The 20797-nt window shown below is 44.4% G+C and overlaps 38 non-coding genes across 38 annotated transcripts; all 38 read left to right on the top strand.

Annotated features, from left to right (window-relative positions):
* The first annotated feature begins 96 nt into the window (after positions 1-96).
* trnaq-cug (transfer RNA glutamine (anticodon CUG)) lies at positions 97-168 on the top strand. The gene has a single exon. It is a non-coding gene; the product is annotated as a tRNA-Gln (tRNA).
* Positions 169-411: 243 nt separating this feature from the next.
* On the top strand, positions 412-494 carry trnal-cag (transfer RNA leucine (anticodon CAG)). Its single transcript has one exon. It is a non-coding gene; the product is annotated as a tRNA-Leu (tRNA).
* A 166-nt stretch (positions 495-660) lies between these two features.
* Positions 661-732, top strand: trnaq-cug (transfer RNA glutamine (anticodon CUG)). The gene has a single exon. It is a non-coding gene; the product is annotated as a tRNA-Gln (tRNA).
* A 232-nt stretch (positions 733-964) lies between these two features.
* Positions 965-1047, top strand: trnal-cag (transfer RNA leucine (anticodon CAG)). The gene has a single exon. It is a non-coding gene; the product is annotated as a tRNA-Leu (tRNA).
* Positions 1048-1217: 170 nt separating this feature from the next.
* trnaq-cug (transfer RNA glutamine (anticodon CUG)) lies at positions 1218-1289 on the top strand. The gene has a single exon. It is a non-coding gene; the product is annotated as a tRNA-Gln (tRNA).
* Positions 1290-1521: 232 nt separating this feature from the next.
* Positions 1522-1604, top strand: trnal-cag (transfer RNA leucine (anticodon CAG)). Its single transcript has one exon. It is a non-coding gene; the product is annotated as a tRNA-Leu (tRNA).
* A 166-nt stretch (positions 1605-1770) lies between these two features.
* On the top strand, positions 1771-1842 carry trnaq-cug (transfer RNA glutamine (anticodon CUG)). The gene has a single exon. It is a non-coding gene; the product is annotated as a tRNA-Gln (tRNA).
* Positions 1843-2074: 232 nt separating this feature from the next.
* trnal-cag (transfer RNA leucine (anticodon CAG)) lies at positions 2075-2157 on the top strand. The gene has a single exon. It is a non-coding gene; the product is annotated as a tRNA-Leu (tRNA).
* Positions 2158-2327: 170 nt separating this feature from the next.
* Positions 2328-2399, top strand: trnaq-cug (transfer RNA glutamine (anticodon CUG)). The gene has a single exon. It is a non-coding gene; the product is annotated as a tRNA-Gln (tRNA).
* A 232-nt stretch (positions 2400-2631) lies between these two features.
* Positions 2632-2714, top strand: trnal-cag (transfer RNA leucine (anticodon CAG)). Its single transcript has one exon. It is a non-coding gene; the product is annotated as a tRNA-Leu (tRNA).
* Positions 2715-2884: 170 nt separating this feature from the next.
* On the top strand, positions 2885-2956 carry trnaq-cug (transfer RNA glutamine (anticodon CUG)). The gene has a single exon. It is a non-coding gene; the product is annotated as a tRNA-Gln (tRNA).
* Positions 2957-3199: 243 nt separating this feature from the next.
* Positions 3200-3282, top strand: trnal-cag (transfer RNA leucine (anticodon CAG)). Its single transcript has one exon. It is a non-coding gene; the product is annotated as a tRNA-Leu (tRNA).
* Positions 3283-3448: 166 nt separating this feature from the next.
* Positions 3449-3520, top strand: trnaq-cug (transfer RNA glutamine (anticodon CUG)). Its single transcript has one exon. It is a non-coding gene; the product is annotated as a tRNA-Gln (tRNA).
* Positions 3521-3752: 232 nt separating this feature from the next.
* Positions 3753-3835, top strand: trnal-cag (transfer RNA leucine (anticodon CAG)). The gene has a single exon. It is a non-coding gene; the product is annotated as a tRNA-Leu (tRNA).
* Positions 3836-4005: 170 nt separating this feature from the next.
* On the top strand, positions 4006-4077 carry trnaq-cug (transfer RNA glutamine (anticodon CUG)). Its single transcript has one exon. It is a non-coding gene; the product is annotated as a tRNA-Gln (tRNA).
* A 232-nt stretch (positions 4078-4309) lies between these two features.
* trnal-cag (transfer RNA leucine (anticodon CAG)) lies at positions 4310-4392 on the top strand. The gene has a single exon. It is a non-coding gene; the product is annotated as a tRNA-Leu (tRNA).
* Positions 4393-4562: 170 nt separating this feature from the next.
* trnaq-cug (transfer RNA glutamine (anticodon CUG)) lies at positions 4563-4634 on the top strand. Its single transcript has one exon. It is a non-coding gene; the product is annotated as a tRNA-Gln (tRNA).
* A 232-nt stretch (positions 4635-4866) lies between these two features.
* On the top strand, positions 4867-4949 carry trnal-cag (transfer RNA leucine (anticodon CAG)). Its single transcript has one exon. It is a non-coding gene; the product is annotated as a tRNA-Leu (tRNA).
* Positions 4950-5119: 170 nt separating this feature from the next.
* trnaq-cug (transfer RNA glutamine (anticodon CUG)) lies at positions 5120-5191 on the top strand. Its single transcript has one exon. It is a non-coding gene; the product is annotated as a tRNA-Gln (tRNA).
* Positions 5192-5423: 232 nt separating this feature from the next.
* On the top strand, positions 5424-5506 carry trnal-cag (transfer RNA leucine (anticodon CAG)). Its single transcript has one exon. It is a non-coding gene; the product is annotated as a tRNA-Leu (tRNA).
* A 170-nt stretch (positions 5507-5676) lies between these two features.
* trnaq-cug (transfer RNA glutamine (anticodon CUG)) lies at positions 5677-5748 on the top strand. The gene has a single exon. It is a non-coding gene; the product is annotated as a tRNA-Gln (tRNA).
* Positions 5749-5991: 243 nt separating this feature from the next.
* On the top strand, positions 5992-6074 carry trnal-cag (transfer RNA leucine (anticodon CAG)). The gene has a single exon. It is a non-coding gene; the product is annotated as a tRNA-Leu (tRNA).
* Positions 6075-6240: 166 nt separating this feature from the next.
* trnaq-cug (transfer RNA glutamine (anticodon CUG)) lies at positions 6241-6312 on the top strand. Its single transcript has one exon. It is a non-coding gene; the product is annotated as a tRNA-Gln (tRNA).
* Positions 6313-6544: 232 nt separating this feature from the next.
* trnal-cag (transfer RNA leucine (anticodon CAG)) lies at positions 6545-6627 on the top strand. Its single transcript has one exon. It is a non-coding gene; the product is annotated as a tRNA-Leu (tRNA).
* A 170-nt stretch (positions 6628-6797) lies between these two features.
* On the top strand, positions 6798-6869 carry trnaq-cug (transfer RNA glutamine (anticodon CUG)). Its single transcript has one exon. It is a non-coding gene; the product is annotated as a tRNA-Gln (tRNA).
* Positions 6870-14409: 7540 nt separating this feature from the next.
* trnaq-cug (transfer RNA glutamine (anticodon CUG)) lies at positions 14410-14481 on the top strand. Its single transcript has one exon. It is a non-coding gene; the product is annotated as a tRNA-Gln (tRNA).
* A 243-nt stretch (positions 14482-14724) lies between these two features.
* On the top strand, positions 14725-14807 carry trnal-cag (transfer RNA leucine (anticodon CAG)). Its single transcript has one exon. It is a non-coding gene; the product is annotated as a tRNA-Leu (tRNA).
* Positions 14808-14973: 166 nt separating this feature from the next.
* On the top strand, positions 14974-15045 carry trnaq-cug (transfer RNA glutamine (anticodon CUG)). Its single transcript has one exon. It is a non-coding gene; the product is annotated as a tRNA-Gln (tRNA).
* Positions 15046-15277: 232 nt separating this feature from the next.
* Positions 15278-15360, top strand: trnal-cag (transfer RNA leucine (anticodon CAG)). Its single transcript has one exon. It is a non-coding gene; the product is annotated as a tRNA-Leu (tRNA).
* A 170-nt stretch (positions 15361-15530) lies between these two features.
* On the top strand, positions 15531-15602 carry trnaq-cug (transfer RNA glutamine (anticodon CUG)). Its single transcript has one exon. It is a non-coding gene; the product is annotated as a tRNA-Gln (tRNA).
* A 232-nt stretch (positions 15603-15834) lies between these two features.
* trnal-cag (transfer RNA leucine (anticodon CAG)) lies at positions 15835-15917 on the top strand. Its single transcript has one exon. It is a non-coding gene; the product is annotated as a tRNA-Leu (tRNA).
* A 170-nt stretch (positions 15918-16087) lies between these two features.
* On the top strand, positions 16088-16159 carry trnaq-cug (transfer RNA glutamine (anticodon CUG)). Its single transcript has one exon. It is a non-coding gene; the product is annotated as a tRNA-Gln (tRNA).
* Positions 16160-16391: 232 nt separating this feature from the next.
* Positions 16392-16474, top strand: trnal-cag (transfer RNA leucine (anticodon CAG)). Its single transcript has one exon. It is a non-coding gene; the product is annotated as a tRNA-Leu (tRNA).
* Positions 16475-16644: 170 nt separating this feature from the next.
* trnaq-cug (transfer RNA glutamine (anticodon CUG)) lies at positions 16645-16716 on the top strand. The gene has a single exon. It is a non-coding gene; the product is annotated as a tRNA-Gln (tRNA).
* Positions 16717-16948: 232 nt separating this feature from the next.
* trnal-cag (transfer RNA leucine (anticodon CAG)) lies at positions 16949-17031 on the top strand. The gene has a single exon. It is a non-coding gene; the product is annotated as a tRNA-Leu (tRNA).
* Positions 17032-17201: 170 nt separating this feature from the next.
* trnaq-cug (transfer RNA glutamine (anticodon CUG)) lies at positions 17202-17273 on the top strand. The gene has a single exon. It is a non-coding gene; the product is annotated as a tRNA-Gln (tRNA).
* Positions 17274-17516: 243 nt separating this feature from the next.
* trnal-cag (transfer RNA leucine (anticodon CAG)) lies at positions 17517-17599 on the top strand. Its single transcript has one exon. It is a non-coding gene; the product is annotated as a tRNA-Leu (tRNA).
* A 166-nt stretch (positions 17600-17765) lies between these two features.
* trnaq-cug (transfer RNA glutamine (anticodon CUG)) lies at positions 17766-17837 on the top strand. The gene has a single exon. It is a non-coding gene; the product is annotated as a tRNA-Gln (tRNA).
* Positions 17838-20797: the final 2960 nt, after the last annotated feature.

Raw genomic sequence — 20797 nt, 5'->3', positions numbered from 1 at the left:
CCTTTGCAAACACATTTTGAATTCAAAGCATCTCTCAAATCCTCTAACTGGTTGATGTGACGGGCTGGCGGGCCTAAGATTACCACAACTGAACTGGGTTCCATGGTGTAATGGCTAGCACTCTGGACTCTGAATCCAGTGATCCGAGTTCAAATCTCGGTGGGACCTGCAATTAAAGATGTACCACATTTATAGCACTCTTACCTTTCTACATAGTCAAGGTCAGCACCTGAACAACACTGATTGACTCCTCGTAGCCTTGCTAAAAATTGTTGATACCTCTGTATCTCTTTCAGCATCTCATAGGCAAGATATTTGCACACAAGGCATTTTGACCGCTTCAACTTTTTAAAACTCTTGTCTTTGCTAGCTTTTGATTGAATTTACTGGGCTTGTTTTTATGTTTTAGTAGTCAGGATGGCCGAGCGGTCTAAGGCGCTGCGTTCAGGTCGCAGTCTCCATTGGAGGCGTGGGTTCAAATCCAACTTCTGACAGATTACTCATTTATTTGGTCATCATGAAGAAAATATGGTCACTGGAGAGATTAACTGCATCGGCTGTTTTCCTTTGCAGACACATTTTGAATTCAAAGCATCTCTCAAAGCCTCTAACTGGTTGATGTGACGGGCTGGCGGGCCTAAGATTACCGCAACTGAACAGGGTTCCATGGTGTAATGGCTAGCACTCTGGACTCTGAATCCAGTGATCCGAGTTCAAATCTCGGTGGGACCTGCAATTAAAGATGTACCACATTTATAGCACTCTTACCTTTCTACATAGTCAAGGTCAGCACCTGAACAACACTGATTGACTCCTCGTAGCCTTGCTAAAAATTGTTGATACCTCTGTATCTCAATAGGCAAGATATTTGCACACAAGGCATTTTGACCGCTTCAACTTTTTAAAACTCATGTCTTTGCTAGCTTTTGATCGAATTTATTGGGCTTGTTTTTATGTTTTATTAGTCAGGATGGCCGAGCGGTCTAAGGCGCTGCGTTCAGGTCGCTGTCTCCATTGGAGGCGTGGGTTCAAATCCCACTTCTGACAGCTTACCTATGCAGTTATTTGGTCATCATGAAGAAAATATGGTCACTGGAGAGATTAACTGCATCGGCTGTTTTCCTTTGCAAACACATTTTGAATTCAAAGCATCTCTCAAAGCCTCTAACTGGTTGATGTGACGGGCTGGCGGGCCTAAGATTACCGCAACTGAACAGGGTTCCATGGTGTAATGGCTAGCACTCTGGACTCTGAATCCAGTGATCCGAGTTCAAATCTCGGTGGGACCTGCAATTAAAGATGTACCACATTTATAGCACTCTTACCTTTCTACATAGTCAAGGTCAGCACCTGAACAACACTGATTGACTCCTCGTAGCCTTGCTAAAAATTGTTGATACCTCTGTATCTCAATAGGCAAGATATTTGCACACAAGGCATTTTGACCGCTTCAACTTTTTAAAACTCTTGTCTTTGCTAGCTTTTGATTGAATTTATTGGGCTTGTTTTTACGTTTTAGTAGTCAGGATGGCCGAGCGGTCTAAGGCGCTGCGTTCAGGTCGCAGACTCCATTGGAGGCGTGGGTTCAAATCCCACTTCTGACAGATTACTCATTTATTTGGTCATCATGAAGAAAATATGGTCACTGGAGAGATTAACTCCATCGGCTGTTTTCCTTTGCAAACACATTTTGAATTCAAAGCATCTCTCAAATCCTCTAACTGGTTGATGTGACGGGCTGGCGGGCCTAAGATTACCACAACTGAAGTGGGTTCCATGGTGTAATGGCTAGCACTCTGGACTCTGAATCCAGTGATCCGAGTTCAAATCTCGGTGGGACCTGCAATTAAAGATGTACCACATTTATAGCACTCTTACCTTTCTACATAGTCAAGGTCAGCACCTGAACAACACTGATTGACTCCTCTTAGCCTTGCTAAAAAGTTTTGATACCTCTGTATCTCAATAGGCAAGATATTTGCACACAAGGCATTTTGACCGCTTCAACTTTTTAAAACTCTTGTCTTTGCTAGCTTTTGATTGAATTTATTGGGCTTGTTTTTATGTTTTATTAGTCAGGATGGCCGAGCGGTCTAAGGCGCTGCGTTCAGGTCGCAGTCTCCATTGGAGGCGTGGGTTCAAATCCCACTTCTGACAGCTTACCTATGCAGTTATTTGGTCATCATGAAGAAAATATGGTCACTGGAGAGATTAACTGCATCGGCCGTTTTCCTTTGCAAACACATTTTGAATTCAAAGCATCTCTCAAATCCTCTAACTGGTTGATGTGACGGGCTGGCGGGCCTAAGATTACCACAACTGAACTGGGTTCCATGGTGTAATGGCTAGCACTCTGGACTCTGAATCCAGTGATCCGAGTTCAAATCTCGGTGGGACCTGCAATTAAAGATGTACCACATTTATAGCACTCTTACCTTTCTACATAGTCAAGGTCAGCACCTGAACAACACTGATTGACTCCTCGTAGCCTTGCTAAAAAGTTTTGATACCTCTGTATCTCAATAGGCAAGATATTTGCACACAAGGCATTTTGACCGCTTCAACTTTTTAAAACTCTTGTCTTTGCTAGCTTTTGATTGAATTTATTGGGCTTGTTTTTATGTTTTATTAGTCAGGATGGCCGAGCGGTCTAAGGCGCTGCGTTCAGGTCGCAGTCTCCATTGGAGGCGTGGGTTCAAATCCCACTTCTGACAGCTTACCTATGCAGTTATTTGGTCATCATGAAGAAAATATGGTCACTGGAGAGATTAACTGCATCGGCTGTTTTCCTTTGCAAACACATTTTGAATTCAAAGCATCTCTCAAATCCTCTAACTGGTTGATGTGACGGGCTGGCGGGCCTAAGATTACCACAACTGAAGTGGGTTCCATGGTGTAATGGCTAGCACTCTGGACTCTGAATCCAGTGATCCGAGTTCAAATCTCGGTGGGACCTGCAATTAAAGATGTACCACATTTATAGCACTCTTACCTTTCTACATAGTCAAGGTCAGCACCTGAACAACACTGATTGACTCCTCGTAGCCTTGCTAAAAATTGTTGATACCTCTGTATCTCTTTCAGCATCTCATAGGCAAGATATTTGCACACAAGGCATTTTGACCGCTTCAACTTTTTAAAACTCTTGTCTTTGCTAGCTTTTGATTGAATTTACTGGGCTTGTTTTTATGTTTTAGTAGTCAGGATGGCCGAGCGGTCTAAGGCGCTGCGTTCAGGTCGCAGTCTCCATTGGAGGCGTGGGTTCAAATCCCACTTCTGACAGATTACTCATTTATTTGGTCATCATGAAGAAAATATGGTCACTGGAGAGATTAACTGCATCGGCTGTTTTCCTTTGCAGACACATTTTGAATTCAAAGCATCTCTCAAAGCCTCTAACTGGTTGATGTGACGGGCTGGCGGGCCTAAGATTACCGCAACTGAACAGGGTTCCATGGTGTAATGGCTAGCACTCTGGACTCTGAATCCAGTGATCCGAGTTCAAATCTCGGTGGGACCTGCAATTAAAGATGTACCACATTTATAGCACTCTTACCTTTCTACATAGTCAAGGTCAGCACCTGAACAACACTGATTGACTCCTCGTAGCCTTGCTAAAAATTGTTGATACCTCTGTATCTCAATAGGCAAGATATTTGCACACAAGGCATTTTGACCGCTTCAACTTTTTAAAACTCTTGTCTTTGCTAGCTTTTGATTGAATTTATTGGGCTTGTTTTTATGTTTTATTAGTCAGGATGGCCGAGCGGTCTAAGGCGCTGCGTTCAGGTCGCAGTCTCCATTGGAGGCGTGGGTTCAAATCCCACTTCTGACAGCTTACCTATGCAGTTATTTGGTCATCATGAAGAAAATATGGTCACTGGAGAGATTAACTGCATCGGCTGTTTTCCTTTGCAAACACATTTTGAATTCAAAGCATCTCTCAAATCCTCTAACTGGTTGATGTGACGGGCTGGCGGGCCTAAGATTACCACAACTGAACTGGGTTCCATGGTGTAATGGCTAGCACTCTGGACTCTGAATCCAGTGATCCGAGTTCAAATCTCGGTGGGACCTGCAATTAAAGATGTACCACATTTATAGCACTCTTACCTTTCTACATAGTCAAGGTCAGCACCTGAACAACACTGATTGACTCCTCGTAGCCTTGCTAAAAAGTTTTGATACCTCTGTATCTCAATAGGCAAGATATTTGCACACAAGGCATTTTGACCGCTTCAACTTTTTAAAACTCTTGTCTTTGCTAGCTTTTGATTGAATTTATTGGGCTTGTTTTTATGTTTTATTAGTCAGGATGGCCGAGCGGTCTAAGGCGCTGCGTTCAGGTCGCAGTCTCCATTGGAGGCGTGGGTTCAAATCCCACTTCTGACAGCTTACCTATGCAGTTATTTGGTCATCATGAAGAAAATATGGTCACTGGAGAGATTAACTGCATCGGCTGTTTTCCTTTGCAAACACATTTTGAATTCAAAGCATCTCTCAAATCCTCTAACTGGTTGATGTGACGGGCTGGCGGGCCTAAGATTACCGCAACTGAACAGGGTTCCATGGTGTAATGGCTAGCACTCTGGACTCTGAATCCAGTGATCCGAGTTCAAATCTCGGTGGGACCTGCAATTAAAGATGTACCACATTTATAGCACTCTTACCTTTCTACATAGTCAAGGTCAGCACCTGAACAACACTGATTGACTCCTCGTAGCCTTGCTAAAAATTGTTGATACCTCTGTATCTCAATAGGCAAGATATTTGCACACAAGGCATTTTGACCGCTTCAACTTTTTAAAACTCTTGTCTTTGCTAGCTTTTGATTGAATTTATTGGGCTTGTTTTTATGTTTTATTAGTCAGGATGGCCGAGCGGTCTAAGGCGCTGCGTTCAGGTCGCAGTCTCCATTGGAGGCGTGGGTTCAAATCCCACTTCTGACAGCTTACCTATACAGTTATTTGGTCATCATGAAGAAAATATGGTCACTGGAGAGATTAACTGCATCGGCTGTTTTCCTTTGCAAACACATTTTGAATTCAAAGCATCTCTCAAAGCCTCTAACTGGTTGATGTGACGGGCTGGCGGGCCTAAGATTACCGCAACTGAACAGGGTTCCATGGTGTAATGGCTAGCACTCTGGACTCTGAATCCAGTGATCCGAGTTCAAATCTCGGTGGGACCTGCAATTAAAGATGTACCACATTTATAGCACTCTTACCTTTCTACATAGTCAAGGTCAGCACCTGAACAACACTGATTGACTCCTCGTAGCCTTGCTAAAAATTGTTGATACCTCTGTATCTCAATAGGCAAGATATTTGCACACAAGGCATTTTGACCGCTTCAACTTTTTAAAACTCTTGTCTTTGCTAGCTTTTGATTGAATTTATTGGGCTTGTTTTTATGTTTTATTAGTCAGGATGGCCGAGCGGTCTAAGGCGCTGCGTTCAGGTCGCAGTCTCCATTGGAGGCGTGGGTTCAAATCCCACTTCTGACAGCTTACCTATGCAGTTATTTGGTCATCATGAAGAAAATATGGTCACTGGAGAGATTAACTGCATCGGCTGTTTTCCTTTGCAAACACATTTTGAATTCAAAGCATCTCTCAAATCCTCTAACTGGTTGATGTGACGGGCTGGCGGGCCTAAGATTACCACAACTGAAGTGGGTTCCATGGTGTAATGGCTAGCACTCTGGACTCTGAATCCAGTGATCCGAGTTCAAATCTCGGTGGGACCTGCAATTAAAGATGTACCACATTTATAGCACTCTTACCTTTCTACATAGTCAAGGTCAGCACCTGAACAACACTGATTGACTCCTCGTAGCCTTGCTAAAAATTGTTGATACCTCTGTATCTCTTTCAGCATCTCATAGGCAAGATATTTGCACACAAGGCATTTTGACCGCTTCAACTTTTTAAAACTCTTGTCTTTGCTAGCTTTTGATTGAATTTACTGGGCTTGTTTTTGTGTTTTAGTAGTCAGGATGGCCGAGCGGTCTAAGGCGCTGCGTTCAGGTCGCAGTCTCCATTGGAGGCGTGGGTTCAAATCCCACTTCTGACAGATTACTCATTTATTTGGTCATCATGAAGAAAATATGGTCACTGGAGAGATTAACTGCATCGGCTGTTTTCCTTTGCAGACACATTTTGAATTCAAAGCATCTCTCAAAGCCTCTAACTGGTTGATGTGACGGGCTGGCGGGCCTAAGATTACCGCAACTGAACAGGGTTCCATGGTGTAATGGCTAGCACTCTGGACTCTGAATCCAGTGATCCGAGTTCAAATCTCGGTGGGACCTGCAATTAAAGATGTACCACATTTATAGCACTCTTACCTTTCTACATAGTCAAGGTCAGCACCTGAACAACACTGATTGACTCCTCGTAGCCTTGCTAAAAATTGTTGATACCTCTGTATCTCAATAGGCAAGATATTTGCACACAAGGCATTTTGACCGCTTCAACTTTTTAAAACTCTTGTCTTTGCTAGCTTTTGATTGAATTTATTGGGCTTGTTTTTATGTTTTATTAGTCAGGATGGCCGAGCGGTCTAAGGCGCTGCGTTCAGGTCGCAGTCTCCATTGGAGGCGTGGGTTCAAATCCCACTTCTGACAGCTTACCTATGCAGTTATTTGGTCATCATGAAGAAAATATGGTCACTGGAGAGATTAACTGCATCGGCTGTTTTCCTTTGCAAACACATTTTGAATTCAAAGCATCTCTCAAATCCTCTAACTGGTTGATGTGACGGGCTGGCGGGCCTAAGATTACCACAACTGAACTGGGTTCCATGGTGTAATGGCTAGCACTCTGGACTCTGAATCCAGTGATCCGAGTTCAAATCTCGGTGGGACCTGCAATTAAAGATGTACCACATTTATAGCACTCTTACCTTTCTACATAGTCAAGGTCAGCACCTGAACAACACTGATTGACTCCTCGTAGCCTTGCTAAAAAGTTTTGATACCTCTGTATCTCAATAGGCAAGATATTTGCACACAAGGCATTTTGACCGCTTCAACTTTTTAAAACTCTTGTCTTTGCTAGCTTTTGATTGAATTTATTGGGCTTGTTTTTATGTTTTATTAGTCAGGATGGCCGAGCGGTCTAAGGCGCTGCGTTCAAGCTGGGGAACAATAGTCCGTCAAAGAAGGGGAAGAAAGGGGAAGGAAGGGGAAGAAAGGGGGAAGGAAGGGGAAGAAGAGAAAAGAGGAGAAAAGGGAGGAAAAAGGGAAAGAAGGAAAAGGAAAGGAGCGATGTGAAGTTTTATATCAATTTCTATTAGATAAATGTATTTCTAGCTGCCTAGACACAAATATAACACTTTTGATGTTTTTGGTCATTGCACGAGTGGGACTCGAACCCTAGACTCCGGGATTGCGAAGGTGCGTGTTCATTCCTCATATGATTACGAATTTCCTCCTATTTTTCTACACATTATATTGATATGAGACTAGTTCATTGTGTAATAACACCTACCTGCACTACCTCCCACTCCACAGGACTCATCAAACGACAGGAGTGGAGGATCTTTCCATTCCGGTCCCTCATCAGGACATTTCTTCTACTGTACATCAGAGACCACCTCCCATATTAACTTCACAAACCATGTTTCTCTTATTGAATGTGCTTCATCATTATAAGAATCACCATAATTATTCTTATGGAGGTTGTTGTTGTTGTTGATGTGCTGCTAACTGTCATTAAAAACACCCACTCATATATTGCTGTAAACCAGTTTTATGTGTTCATAGAAATAAGAATTATAGAAACATTGAATTTAAACACACAGATAAAAAACAGGGCATATGGAATTGACTATCGCAGTAGTACCCAGAATTAAATACAAACATTTAAAAAAACTATTTACAATAAAACTATTATTTACAAATATGAACTATTTACATCTTTTTCCTCATTTCCTCCAACCACTGGTCTTTTGTTAAGGCTTCAAACTGAGGGCAATACACCTTTCCATGGTACTGGCTGTGTCCAGTGACAGAAGTGCGGAACTGGCCACACTTTTTGCAAGTGTTGCTGGCCACTGTTCGCCTATATGGCCTTTTAGGGGCGGGGTCAGCTTCTACTGTGCTGGTAGGCGCACTGGTTTGAGGATAGCTGCCTACTGGCACAGGAAAGACAACCTGAACCAGTCCGGATGGTGTTAAGATGTGAGGTGTAATGATGGGTCCTGGTGCTGGGGCTGGTGGGGTTGCATATAACTGTCTCTTCACTGGTCCCTTTGGCCTTATGTTAACAGGGAGCTGACCAGATCCCGTCTGCCTCTGTTTGGCCTGACCTGCTGTACTCTGCGGCAGCCGGTATTGATGTTCGTTCCGGGCAGGCGTGGGTGCAGCAGGGAGCAATCTTGCCTCCTGAAGAGGCTCATCGGATTCTGCCAGGGCTGGAGGCAATGCAGTGCCTTGGAGCAGCACAGAGAGCTCCTGTTTCTTCTGCCGGTGATTATGCCACTGGATGAGCGTGCTCTGATTCACCTCCACCAGCTGAATTTCAGAACCCTGCATCACCCGGCAGTTGCCGACAACAAGCTGCCTTATCTTGCGGTAATCCCTCAAAATTAAGGACCACCGAGAAGTAGCCCTCTTACCCTTTTTTGCCGGGCTTTGGTGTATATTGCAGAGTCTGATGAACATGGTTTCCACCAACCGGCAGCAGTCAGGCCACTGGGCAGGTGTGCTACTCGCACCCAACATGCAGCGGGTGGTACTCTCCACACCAGGGGTTTTTGAGGGCGTCTTTGGAGTTCTGAAGCGTCCACTCAAAAGTCTCTCCTGATGTCGTGCGGCATAAACCACCCGCTGCTTGTCACCTTGATTCAGATTGTCCCACAGTGACACTATCCTACTCGCCTGTTGGTTGCTAAGACAAAGAGACGTCTGATCCCGAAGCGCCACCAAATACTCAGCAAGTCTGTCCACATGCTGGTATCCGGGGAGATTTTGGTCATCAACAGCCTGTAAAAAAGATTCAACAGTTTATAGGGTGTAAAACTTTCACTCACAAAACTTTTTTTGTTTAATGATAAAATATGTTAACATGTGTAATCAAAAATAGTGAAGAAGCATGCACATATCTACATGCATATTCTAAAACGAACACAGCTAGACTTACCATGTCTTCATCTTCAGCATGAATATCATCTTCAGAGGAGGAACTAGAGGCCAGGGTTGATGTGTCAGGTGCCAGGGTGGATGTACCAGGGACCTCAGAGGATGAGCCAGGTGCCAGGGTGGAAATACTAGGAGCCAGGGTGGATGTACCAGGAACCAGGGAGAGAAGAGGAGAAGAAATGGCAGAGGGATCAGGAGTCTGAGATGCTGAAGCCTGAGGAACCCCAAGGTTCAACACAGTGGGATCTTCCATGATGTCAGCAAAACCCTCATCAAGCTCCATGTCGTCCTCCACGTCATGCTGTTCTATCAGGGTTGCAGCTTCCTCTGAATCAGGGTGCATATCCTGCAGTGCCTGACCAGTCTGCCGGAACAGATATTGCATCCCTATGAGCTCTCCTGAAACAACAGAATTAAATTAGATTGTTTACAAAAGTTGATACAGTTAATAAAGGGTTTAAAAATTGAGGTAAATTACCAATGCAATCACAAATGCTTACCAGTGTACCGTGAGGGTGGACAGAACTGTGGTACCACCTTCCTGCCAAACAGCTTCTGATAATTGTTGTTGAGGGCCTGAACCAGGTCACTGGAGTAGCTGCGCAAAGGAGATTGTCCAGTGGACAGAGCAGCAACCCCCCGGTCGTGGTTCCATCTGTGAAGCCCTTCCAGGAGATATATCTGAAAGTTCAGACTGTTGGCACTCGTCCCTAAAAGTACACATTAAATACATATTAAATATCAAACGATGAAATATTCTTGGACTATTCAGCATATAAACTTAAATGTCTGACAGACACAAACCTGGTATGAAGCGGTTGAGGTGTAGATGAAATGACTCGAGAGATGTAGAGCCCCTGGCACATCTGTAAACAGGTAACCGCACACCTCCCTTTGTGAGCTCCCCTGTCTTGGTGTATAGAGCAACACCTGGTGGGTCCTGGATGCATTTGACGTGCTTTCTCTGGACACGCCAGATGTGCTCCATCCTCTCTCGGTCAAACAGGGGAACACCACTGGAGTCATTACCTCTGCTGCCCATCAGCAACCCAAGCAGCTCCTCCAGCAGGCGAATGGTGGTCTCCTCACCACGGGTCCTCCTACGACAGTGGAGAGACATCTCCTCCCTGGAGAGTTGTTTGTCTATGTCGCCATCAGTGAGGGAGGGCAGACCCTGGGACCGAAGCTGCTGCCTTTTTGCTTCTCGCAACAAAGCTAAATCAGCTGCATCCCACTCAAATATGCTCGCTGAAAGGCGAGACATAAATCCTGGGTACAGCTGATGAGCATCTGTTGTGCATCCCAGAGCAAGTCTGCGCATAAAGTGCCAGATATCAAGCCTTACAATAATGTCCGGCCACCCGCTGAATCTGGCCTTCAGCTTGGTCTCTCCTCCCTCGGTGCAGCAGCCACAGTCCACATATAAGGCAACAGGGGGATCCACACCAGCCAGCTGGTACCTCTTCATCAATCCCGCTGCCATCAAGTCCAGGCCAGCTCCCTCCTGAGCGGTCATGACACTGATGAGAACCTGACCGTACTCATTACCCACAGAGGTTAGCCAGTGGGCTGTCCCTTTGGCTGTTCCAGCGAGCTTCTTGGTGATCTGAAGCACAAAAAATGTAGAGGACCTCTGTGAACATGATTCAGAAATACAGGCAGTCGTTAATAATATATCTATAAGGCTATACAACCACCTCTGCTCCTAGTAAAACTACATGCAACCTCACTATGGACTGTCACTTTAACACTTCTCAAAGGTGCAAAATTCACTGTACTATGTTTCTATATCCTTCTTTATATCCCTCACCCTAGTACTACATGCTACTTATTTTTATGTCTTTCTGCTGCTGTAACATTCTAAATGTCCCCATTGAGGGACTAATCAATTACTTATTAATCTTAATATAATCAGCAGATTTGAAAGACAAAGATTCTTTTACCTTTCTGGTGGAATCCATCTTGAGGACTGTGCCATATGTTGAGGTAATCCTGGCCATGATGTCATCCACCCTCGTCAAAATGTCCTGGCAGTAAACGGACAGGAGCCACTTACAGCTCGGCACAACAGCAGGCTCTGGAGCCTCGGGAAACGACAGGGGCAGCAGTGCGGGTCGCTCGCTGAAGTCCACACACTCGTCGGTGTACATCAATGCGCGACTCATCCACTCCTCTGTGTGGTTCTCCTTCAGCTTCTTTAAAAGCTGCGTTGGGCTGTTACCAAGGCCCAACGCACGCCGAGTCCTGTTACCAGGACTCGGCGTGCCCTCTTGTGCAGACCCGCTCCTGTTAGCTGGTGCCCTCCACAGGCAAGGTTTGGACAGACCACCTTCACCTTCCACAGCTTGTAAGGCATCCAGACCAGAAGTGGATGGGCAAAAAAGCGGTCTGGACCCGGAGCCTGATGGTAAAGGCCACTAGGCTGTGGTGGAAAGTGCCAGAGCTTCAGATTCTCTTTAAGCACTAATTTTCCTCTTGGCCCCATCTTGAACAGAGACTTCACAATCCATTTATGGTCCACAGGAGGCAAGCCTTCTGACCACAAACGGGGCAGCTGTGTTTCAGTCTCTGTCCTGGAGTCAGCGGTCTGTGCAATAACAAAAAAATGGATCAACATATTTTATTATGATGAAAGACGCTGCTTATGCTCCACAGTATGAAATTAAATGTTAAATAACTCACTGACACAGAGGCACACACTGCTGTGGTGCTGAGGACAGGCACCGAAGCCTGAGCATGTGTCTGAGGGTCTGGAGCCTGTAAATACACAGCAAGGAAGATACATTGACAACACAATCGAAACATAAGCTATTAGTTCAAACAGCCGCGCTACATGAAACAATAATATTGAGGCTTCAAATTTTATTTTAGACTTGAATGGCTTTTAATACTGTTAATAGTCTTGGGAAAACCTATACCTAAAATACTTACTAAGATAGCAATGCTGGCCGGAGAAGTTGTGGGGAGGTTGGTGGCTTGGGTCTGTAAAGCATTCAGTCTAAGTGAGTTGTCTTAAAAACACAATGTAAAGTGATGCAATTTGATCTCTTATTTACCTGTGTTACTCTCCTGCTAGCACTAAGATTCGGCTTTGCAGCCGTGACATGGGAGCCACCAAATCTAGGCTTTGTAAACTGAAAGGCAATAGAGCAAAAGGCTGTGTCACGAGAGGGTTATATTGTAAAAAATCATTCAGTGAATCTTAATTAATCTCTGAATACCATTGACAAATTCAACAGGGGTCGCTGCTTTGGGACCGCACTGCCTGCTGTACTTTGTTTCTGCCCCACAGTGCCTGGGAGGACAGGAGCCACTGCTACTGCCTGTTGCACCACTGTGCCTGGAAGGGTGGGAGACACTGCTGCTGCTTGTCGCTCCACTGTGCGTGGAAGGACAGGAGCCACTGCTACTGCCTGTTGCACCACTGTGCCTGGAAGGACAGGAGCCACTGCTACTGCCTGTTGCCCTGTGGGACCCTGGGTAGTACTTGCTGTGGTTGGCTGTTGTGTCATGAGTACATACATTAGTGTTGTGTATATATAAATACATATATATATATATATATATATTACTTATATTGAAAAGGATTACCTTCTGAGTGTGGAATCCACATGTACAATGTCTCACATGACCAAACAAAGACTGATGTGAATGTCCCATCCTTGGACATTTCTCAATCTAAAAATAATAGATGTACATTTTAATTAAGTGCATACAACTTAAGTTACTGCTTTTTATGTATAACATTCATTGTGATAGTATAAAACAATGCAAATTAGGGTAATTTATGTACATATACCATTTGATAAAGCTGGTACCACTTCTTCTGCCTGGGAGCTGGCCTGTTTCCCTCCCCTGCAGGCCAGGACCCAGTGTTGGCAAACTTCCTCAGCCGTGACATCCACTCTGAGTCTGCCATTCCCTTATGTGATTTCGAAGATGTTGCCTTTGGTGACAGAAATGCATGAACTTTTAAAGTAGATTTTAAATTGTAGGTACATGAAAAAGCCAGACCATCAGTCTTGTAATATTGTAATAATCCTATGAAAAACTCAGTTGTGGCATAAGGGTATTATGACAGATGAAAACTAAAGCATGTTATAGAAGGTAGCTAAAGACATGTTTATGAGAACATGACATATACATGTATATATATATCCTATTACAATAGCAAACAATGGCAGCAGATAAAAAGAGAAATAATGGTGAAAGTGTTTGTAAGAAAACTAAATACACGTATATGACGACATTAGGTGACAGGAGGAATTACTCTTATATGTATAGTTATGTCATACCCCTGTATTAAATGTGTAAGTGCTGAGAGTAAACTGTATTCATTCTGTAACTCCCCCAACCCCAGCTTAAGCACCCCACCCCCACCCCTCGGTCGACACAAGAAAAAGAAAGCCAGTTTATAACGTGGAAAACGAAAACAAAGTCAATGATCATGACAACACGACAACAGGGGAAATTATTTCTATGTTACTACGTTAACCCTAGAGCCAACTTAAATAAATAACATTAACAAATGTCCGTCCATGACAACCGACGAAATCGCCGTCAGATAACAGAGTTTATTTTAATGCATTTAGCTAAATACATGGATATGACAACTTAACAAGACAGGTGGAAGAACTGCTTTACTTAAGGGCAAATCATGCAACTCTATTCAATGTGTAAATTCTTACCATTTTGAAGTGTAACTTAGTAGTTTCGAATGAAAGACTTAACTTTAGCGTCGGACCGTTCTCAAGCTAGCGTAGCGTAAACTCCGGCGGCGCGGGTCCTCCCAGGTCAGCTCGTCCTCTGGGACCGCCCCCCAGCTTGCCCCCTCCCGGAGGCATCCCCGCCCACATCAGCTGTCTCAAACATTTCAACATTTAAGCCTTGTGATTGGTCAAATGTTTGAAATGTTCGAGCGAAGGGAACAATTCGCCCCAGCGATTGGCCGCTGAATGTTGAGGACGCGAACCTGATTGGCTGTCAGGTCAGATCTTCCTCAACATTTCAAACATTTCCCCGGACGATCCGACGGCTGCTGGCGTTCAGGTCGCAGTCTCCATTGGAGGCGTGGGTTCAAATCCCACTTCTGACAGCTTACCTATGCAGTTATTTGGTCATCATGAAGAAAATATGGTCACTGGAGAGATTAACTGCATCGGCTGTTTTCCTTTGCAAACACATTTTGAATTCAAAGCATCTCTCAAATCCTCTAACTGGTTGATGTGACGGGCTGGCGGGCCTAAGATTACCACAACTGAAGTGGGTTCCATGGTGTAATGGCTAGCACTCTGGACTCTGAATCCAGTGATCCGAGTTCAAATCTCGGTGGGACCTGCAATTAAAGATGTACCATATTTATAGCACTCTTACCTTTCTACATAGTCAAGGTCAGCACCTGAACAACACTGATTGACTCCTCGTAGCCTTGCTAAAAATTGTTGATACCTCTGTATCTCTTTCAGCATCTCATAGGCAAGATATTTGCACACAAGGCATTTTGACCGCTTCAACTTTTTAAAACTCTTGTCTTTGCTAGCTTTTGATTGAATTTACTGGGCTTGTTTTTATGTTTTAGTAGTCAGGATGGCCGAGCGGTCTAAGGCGCTGCGTTCAGGTCGCAGTCTCCATTGGAGGCGTGGGTTCAAATCCCACTTCTGACAGATTACTCATTTATTTGGTCATCATGAAGAAAATATGGTCACTGGAGAGATTAACTGCATCGGCTGTTTTCCTTTGCAGACACATTTTGAATTCAAAGCATCTCTCAAAGCCTCTAACTGGTTGATGTGACGGGCTGGCGGGCCTAAGATTACCGCAACTGAACAGGGTTCCATGGTGTAATGGCTAGCACTCTGGACTCTGAATCCAGTGATCCGAGTTCAAATCTCGGTGGGACCTGCAATTAAAGATGTACCACATTTATAGCACTCTTACCTTTCTACATAGTCAAGGTCAGCACCTGAACAACACTGATTGACTCCTCGTAGCCTTGCTAAAAATTGTTGATACCTCTGTATCTCAATAGGCAAGATATTTGCACACAAGGCATTTTGACCGCTTCAACTTTTTAAAACTCTTGTCTTTGCTAGCTTTTGATTGAATTTATTGGGCTTGTTTTTATGTTTTATTAGTCAGGATGGTCGAGCGGTCTAAGGCGCTGCGTTCAGGTCCCAGTCTCCATTGGAGGCGTGGGTTCAAATCCCACTTCTGACAGCTTACCTATGCAGTTATTTGGTCATCATGAAGAAAATATGGTCACTGGAGAGATTAACTGCATCGGCTGTTTTCCTTTGCAAACACATTTTGAATTCAAAGCATCTCTCAAATCCTCTAACTGGTTGATGTGACGGGCTGGCGGGCCTAAGATTACCACAACTGAACTGGGTTCCATGGTGTAATGGCTAGCACTCTGGACTCTGAATCCAGTGATCCGAGTTCAAATCTCGGTGGGACCTGCAATTAAAGATGTACCACATTTAAAGCACTCTTACCTTTCTACATAGTCAAGGTCAGCACCTGAACAACACTGATTGACTCCTCGTAGCCTTGCTAAAAAGTTTTGATACCTCTGTATCTCAATAGGCAAGATATTTGCACACAAGGCATTTTGACCGCTTCAACTTTTTAAAACTCTTGTCTTTGCTAGCTTTTGATTGAATTTATTGGGCTTGTTTTTATGTTTTATTAGTCAGGATGGCCGAGCGGTCTAAGGCGCTGCGTTCAGGTCGCAGTCTCCATTGGAGGCGTGGGTTCAAATCCCACTTCTGACAGCTTACCTATGCAGTTATTTGGTCATCATGAAGAAAATATGGTCACTGGAGAGATTAACTGCATCGGCTGTTTTCCTTTGCAAACACATTTTGAATTCAAAGCATCTCTCAAATCCTCTAACTGGTTGATGTGACGGGCTGGCGGGCCTAAGATTACCGCAACTGAACAGGGTTCCATGGTGTAATGGCTAGCACTCTGGACTCTGAATCCAGTGATCCGAGTTCAAATCTCGGTGGGACCTGCAATTAAAGATGTACCACATTTATAGCACTCTTACCTTTCTACATAGTCAAGGTCAGCACCTGAACAACACTGATTGACTCCTCGTAGCCTTGCTAAAAATTGTTGATACCTCTGTATCTCAATAGGCAAGATATTTGCACACAAGGCATTTTGACCGCTTCAACTTTTTAAAACTCTTGTCTTTGCTAGCTTTTGATTGAATTTATTGGGCTTGTTTTTATGTTTTATTAGTCAGGATGGCCGAGCGGTCTAAGGCGCTGCGTTCAGGTCGCAGTCTCCATTGGAGGCTTGGGTTCAAATCCCACTTCTGACAGCTTACCTATGCAGTTATTTGGTCATCATGAAGAAAATATGGTCACTGGAGAGATTAACTGCATCGGCTGTTTTCCTTTGCAAACACATTTTGAATTCAAAGCATCTCTCAAAGCCTCTAACTGGTTGATGTGACGGGCTGGCGGGCCTAAGATTACCGCAACTGAACAGGGTTCCATGGTGTAATGGCTAGCACTCTGGACTCTGAATCCAGTGATCCGAGTTCAAATCTCGGTGGGACCTGCAATTAAAGATGTACCACATTTATAGCACTCTTACCTTTCTACATAGTCAAGATCAGCACCTGAACAACACTGATTGACTCCTCGTAGCCTTGCTAAAAATTGTTGATACCTCTGTATCTCAATAGGCAAGATATTTGCACACAAGGCATTTTGACCGCTTCAACTTTTTAAAACTCTTGTCTTTGCTAGCTTTTGATTGAATTTATTGGGCTTGTTTTTATGTTTTATTAGTCAGGATGGCCGAGCGGTCTAAGGCGCTGCGTTCAGGTCGCAGTCTCCATTGGAGGCGTGGGTTCAAATCCCACTTCTGACAGCTTACCTATGCAGTTATTTGGTCATCATGAAGAAAATATGGTCACTGGAGAGATTAACTGCATCGGCTGTTTTCCTTTGCAAACACATTTTGAATTCAAAGCATCTCTCAAATCCTCTAACTGGTTGATGTGACGGGCTGGCGGGCCTAAGATTACCACAACTGAACTGGGTTCCATGGTGTAATGGCTAGCACTCTGGACTCTGAATCCAGTGATCCGAGTTCAAATCTCGGTGGGACCTGCAATTAAAGATGTACCACATTTATAGCACTCTTACCTTTCTACATAGTCAAGGTCAGCACCTGAACAACACTGATTGACTCCTCGTAGCCTTGCTAAAAATTGCTGATACCTCTGTATCTCTTTCAGCATCTCATAGGCAAGATATTTGCACACAAGGCATTTTGACCGCTTCAACTTTTTAAAACTCTTGTCTTTGCTAGCTTTTGATTGAATTTACTGGGCTTGTTTTTATGTTTTAGTAGTCAGGATGGCCGAGCGGTCTAAGGCGCTGCGTTCAGGTCGCAGTCTCCATTGGAGGCATGGGTTCAAATCCCACTTCTGACAGATTACTCATTTATTTGGTCATCATGAAGAAAATATGGTCACTGGAGAGATTAACTGCATCGGCTGTTTTCCTTTGCAGACACATTTTGAATTCAAAGCATCTCTCAAAGCCTCTAACTGGTTGATGTGACGGGCTGGCGGGCCTAAGATTACCGCAACTGAACAGGGTTCCATGGTGTAATGGCTAGCACTCTGGACTCTGAATCCAGTGATCCGAGTTCAAATCTCGGTGGGACCTGCAATTAAAGATGTACCACATTTATAGCACTCTTACCTTTCTACATAGTCAAGGTCAGCACCTGAACAACACTGATTGACTCCTCGTAGCCTTGCTAAAAATTGTTGATACCTCTGTATCTCTTTCAGCATCTCATAGAGAAGATATTTGCACACAAGGCATTTTGACCGCTTCAACTTTTTAAAACTCTTGTCTTTGCTAGCTTTTGATTGAATTTACTGGGCTTGTTTTTATGTTTTAGTAGTCAGGATGGCCGAGCGGTCTAAGGCGCTGCGTTCAAGCTGGGGAACAATAGTCCGTCAAAGAAGGGGAAGAAAGGGGAAGGAAGGGGAAGAAAGGGGGAAGGAAGGGGAAGAAGAGAAAAGAGGAGAAAAGGGAGGAAAAAGGGAAAGAAGGAAAAGGAAAGGAGCGATGTGAAGTTCTATATCAATTTCTATTAGATAAATGTATTTCTAGCTGACTAGACACAAATATAACACTTTTGATGTTTTTGGTCATTGCACGAGTGGGACTCGAACCCTAGACTCCGGGATTGCGAAGGTGCGTGTTCATTCCTCATATGATTACGAATTTCCTCCTATTTTTCTACACATTATATTGTTATGAGACTAGTTCATTGTGTAATAACACCTACCTGCACTACCTCCCACTCCACAGGACTCATCAAACGACAGGAGTGGAGGATCTTTCCATTCCGGTCCCTCATCAGGACATTTCTTCTACTGTACATCAGAGACCACCTCCCATATTAACTTCACAAACCATGTTTCTCTTATTGAATGTGCTTCATCATTATAAGAATCACCATAATTATTCTTATGGAGGTTGTTGTTGTTGTTGATGTGCTGCTAACTGTCATTAAAAACACCCACTCATATATTGCTGTAAACCAGTTTTATGTGTTCATAGAAATAAGAATTATAGAAACATTGAATTTAAACAGACAGATAAAAAACAGGGCATATGGAATTGACTATCGCAGTAGTACCCAGAATTAAATACAAACATTTAAAAAAACTATTTACAATAAAACTATTATTTACAAATATGAACTATTTACATCTTTTTCCTCATTTCCTCCAACCACTGGTCTTTTGTTAAGGCTTCAAACTGAGGGCAATACACCTTTCCATGGTACTGGCTGTGTCCAGTGACAGAAGTGCGGAACTGGCCACACTTTTTGCAAGTGTTGCTGGCCACTGTTCGCCTATATGGCCTTTTAGGGGCGGGGTCAGCTTCCACTGTGCTGGTAGGCGCACTGGTTTGAGGATAGCTGCCTACTGGCACAGGAAAGACAACCTGAACCAGTCCGGATGGTGTTAAGATGTGAGGTGTAATGATGGGTCCTGGTGCTGGGGCTGGTGGGGTTGCATATAACTGTCTCTTCACTGGTCCCTTTGGCCTTATGTTGACAGGGAGCTGACCAGATCCCGTCTGCCTCTGTTTGGCCTGACCTGCTGTACTCTGCGGCAGCCGGTATTGATGTTCATTCCGGGCAGGCGTGGGTGCAGCAGGGAGCAATCTTGCCTCCTGAAGAGGCTCATCGGATTCTGCCAGGGCTGGAGGCAATGCAGTGCCTTGGAGCAGCACAGAGAGCTCCTGTTTCTTCTGCCGGTGATTATGCCATTGGATGAGCGTGCTCTGATTCACCTCCACCAGCTGAATTTCAGAACCCTGCATCACCCGGCAGTTGCCGACAACAAGCTGCCTTATCTTGCGGTAATCCCTCAAAATTAAGGACCACCGAGAAGTAGCCCTCTTACCCTTTTTTGCCGGGCTTTGGTGTATATTGCAGAGTCTGATGAACATGGTTTCCACCAACCGGCAGCAGTCAGGCCACTGGGCAGGTGTGCTACTCGCACCCAACATGCAGCGGGTGGTACTCTCCACACCAGGGGTTTTTGAGGGCGTCTTTGGAGTTCTGAAGCGTCCACTCAAAAGTCTCTCCTGATGTCGTGCTGCATAAACCACCCGCTGCTTGTCACCTTGATTCAGATTGTCCCACAGTGACACTATCCTACTCGCCTGTTGGTTGCTAAGACAAAGAGACGTCTGATCCCGAAGCGCCACCAAATACTCAGCAAGTCTGTCCACATGCTGGTATCCGGGGAGATTTTGGTCATCAACAGCCTGTAAAAAAGATTCAACAGTTTATAGGGTGTAAAACTTTCACTCACAAAACTTTTTTTGTTTAATGATAAAATATGTTAACATGTGTAATCAAAAATAGTGAAGAAGCATGCACATATCTACATGCATATTCTAAAACGAACACAGCTAGACTTACCATGTCTTCATCTTCAGCATGAATATCATCTTCAGAGGAGGAACTAGAGGCCAGGGTTGATGTGTCAGGTGCCAGGGTGGATGTACCAGGGACCTCAGAGGATGAGCCAGGTGCCAGGGTGGAAATACTAGGAGCCAGGGTGGATGTACCAGGAACCAGGGAGAGAAGAGGAGAAGAAATGGCAGAGGGATCAGGAGTCTGAGATGCTGAAGCCTGAGGAACCCCAAGGTTCAACACAGTGGGATCTTCCATGATGTCAGCAAAACCCTCATCAAGCTCCATGTCGTCCTCCACGTCATGCTGTTCTATCAGGGTTGCAGCTTCCTCTGAATCAGGGTGCATATCCTGCAGTGCCTGACCAGTCTGCCGGAACAGATATTGCATCCCTATGAGCTCTCCTGAAACAACAGAATTAAATTAGATTGTTTACAAAAGTTGATACAGTTAATAAAGGGTTTAAAAATTGAGGTAAATTACCAATGCAATCACAAATGCTTACCAGTGTACCGTGAGGGTGGACAGAACTGTGGTACCACCTTCCTGCCAAACAGCTTCTGATAATTGTTGTTGAGGGCCTGAACCAGGTCACTGGAGTAGCTGCGCAAAGGAGATTGTCCAGTGGACAGAGCAGCAACCCCCCGGTCGTGGTTCCATCTGTGAAGCCCTTCCAGGA

The sequence above is a fragment of the Platichthys flesus genome, chromosome 4 (assembly GCF_949316205.1).
Source record: "Platichthys flesus chromosome 4, fPlaFle2.1, whole genome shotgun sequence".
Classification (NCBI taxonomy): Eukaryota; Metazoa; Chordata; class Actinopteri; order Pleuronectiformes; family Pleuronectidae; genus Platichthys; species Platichthys flesus.
Note: the sequence above shows the minus strand (reverse complement) of the source record. Positions and strands in the feature narration are given on the sequence as shown.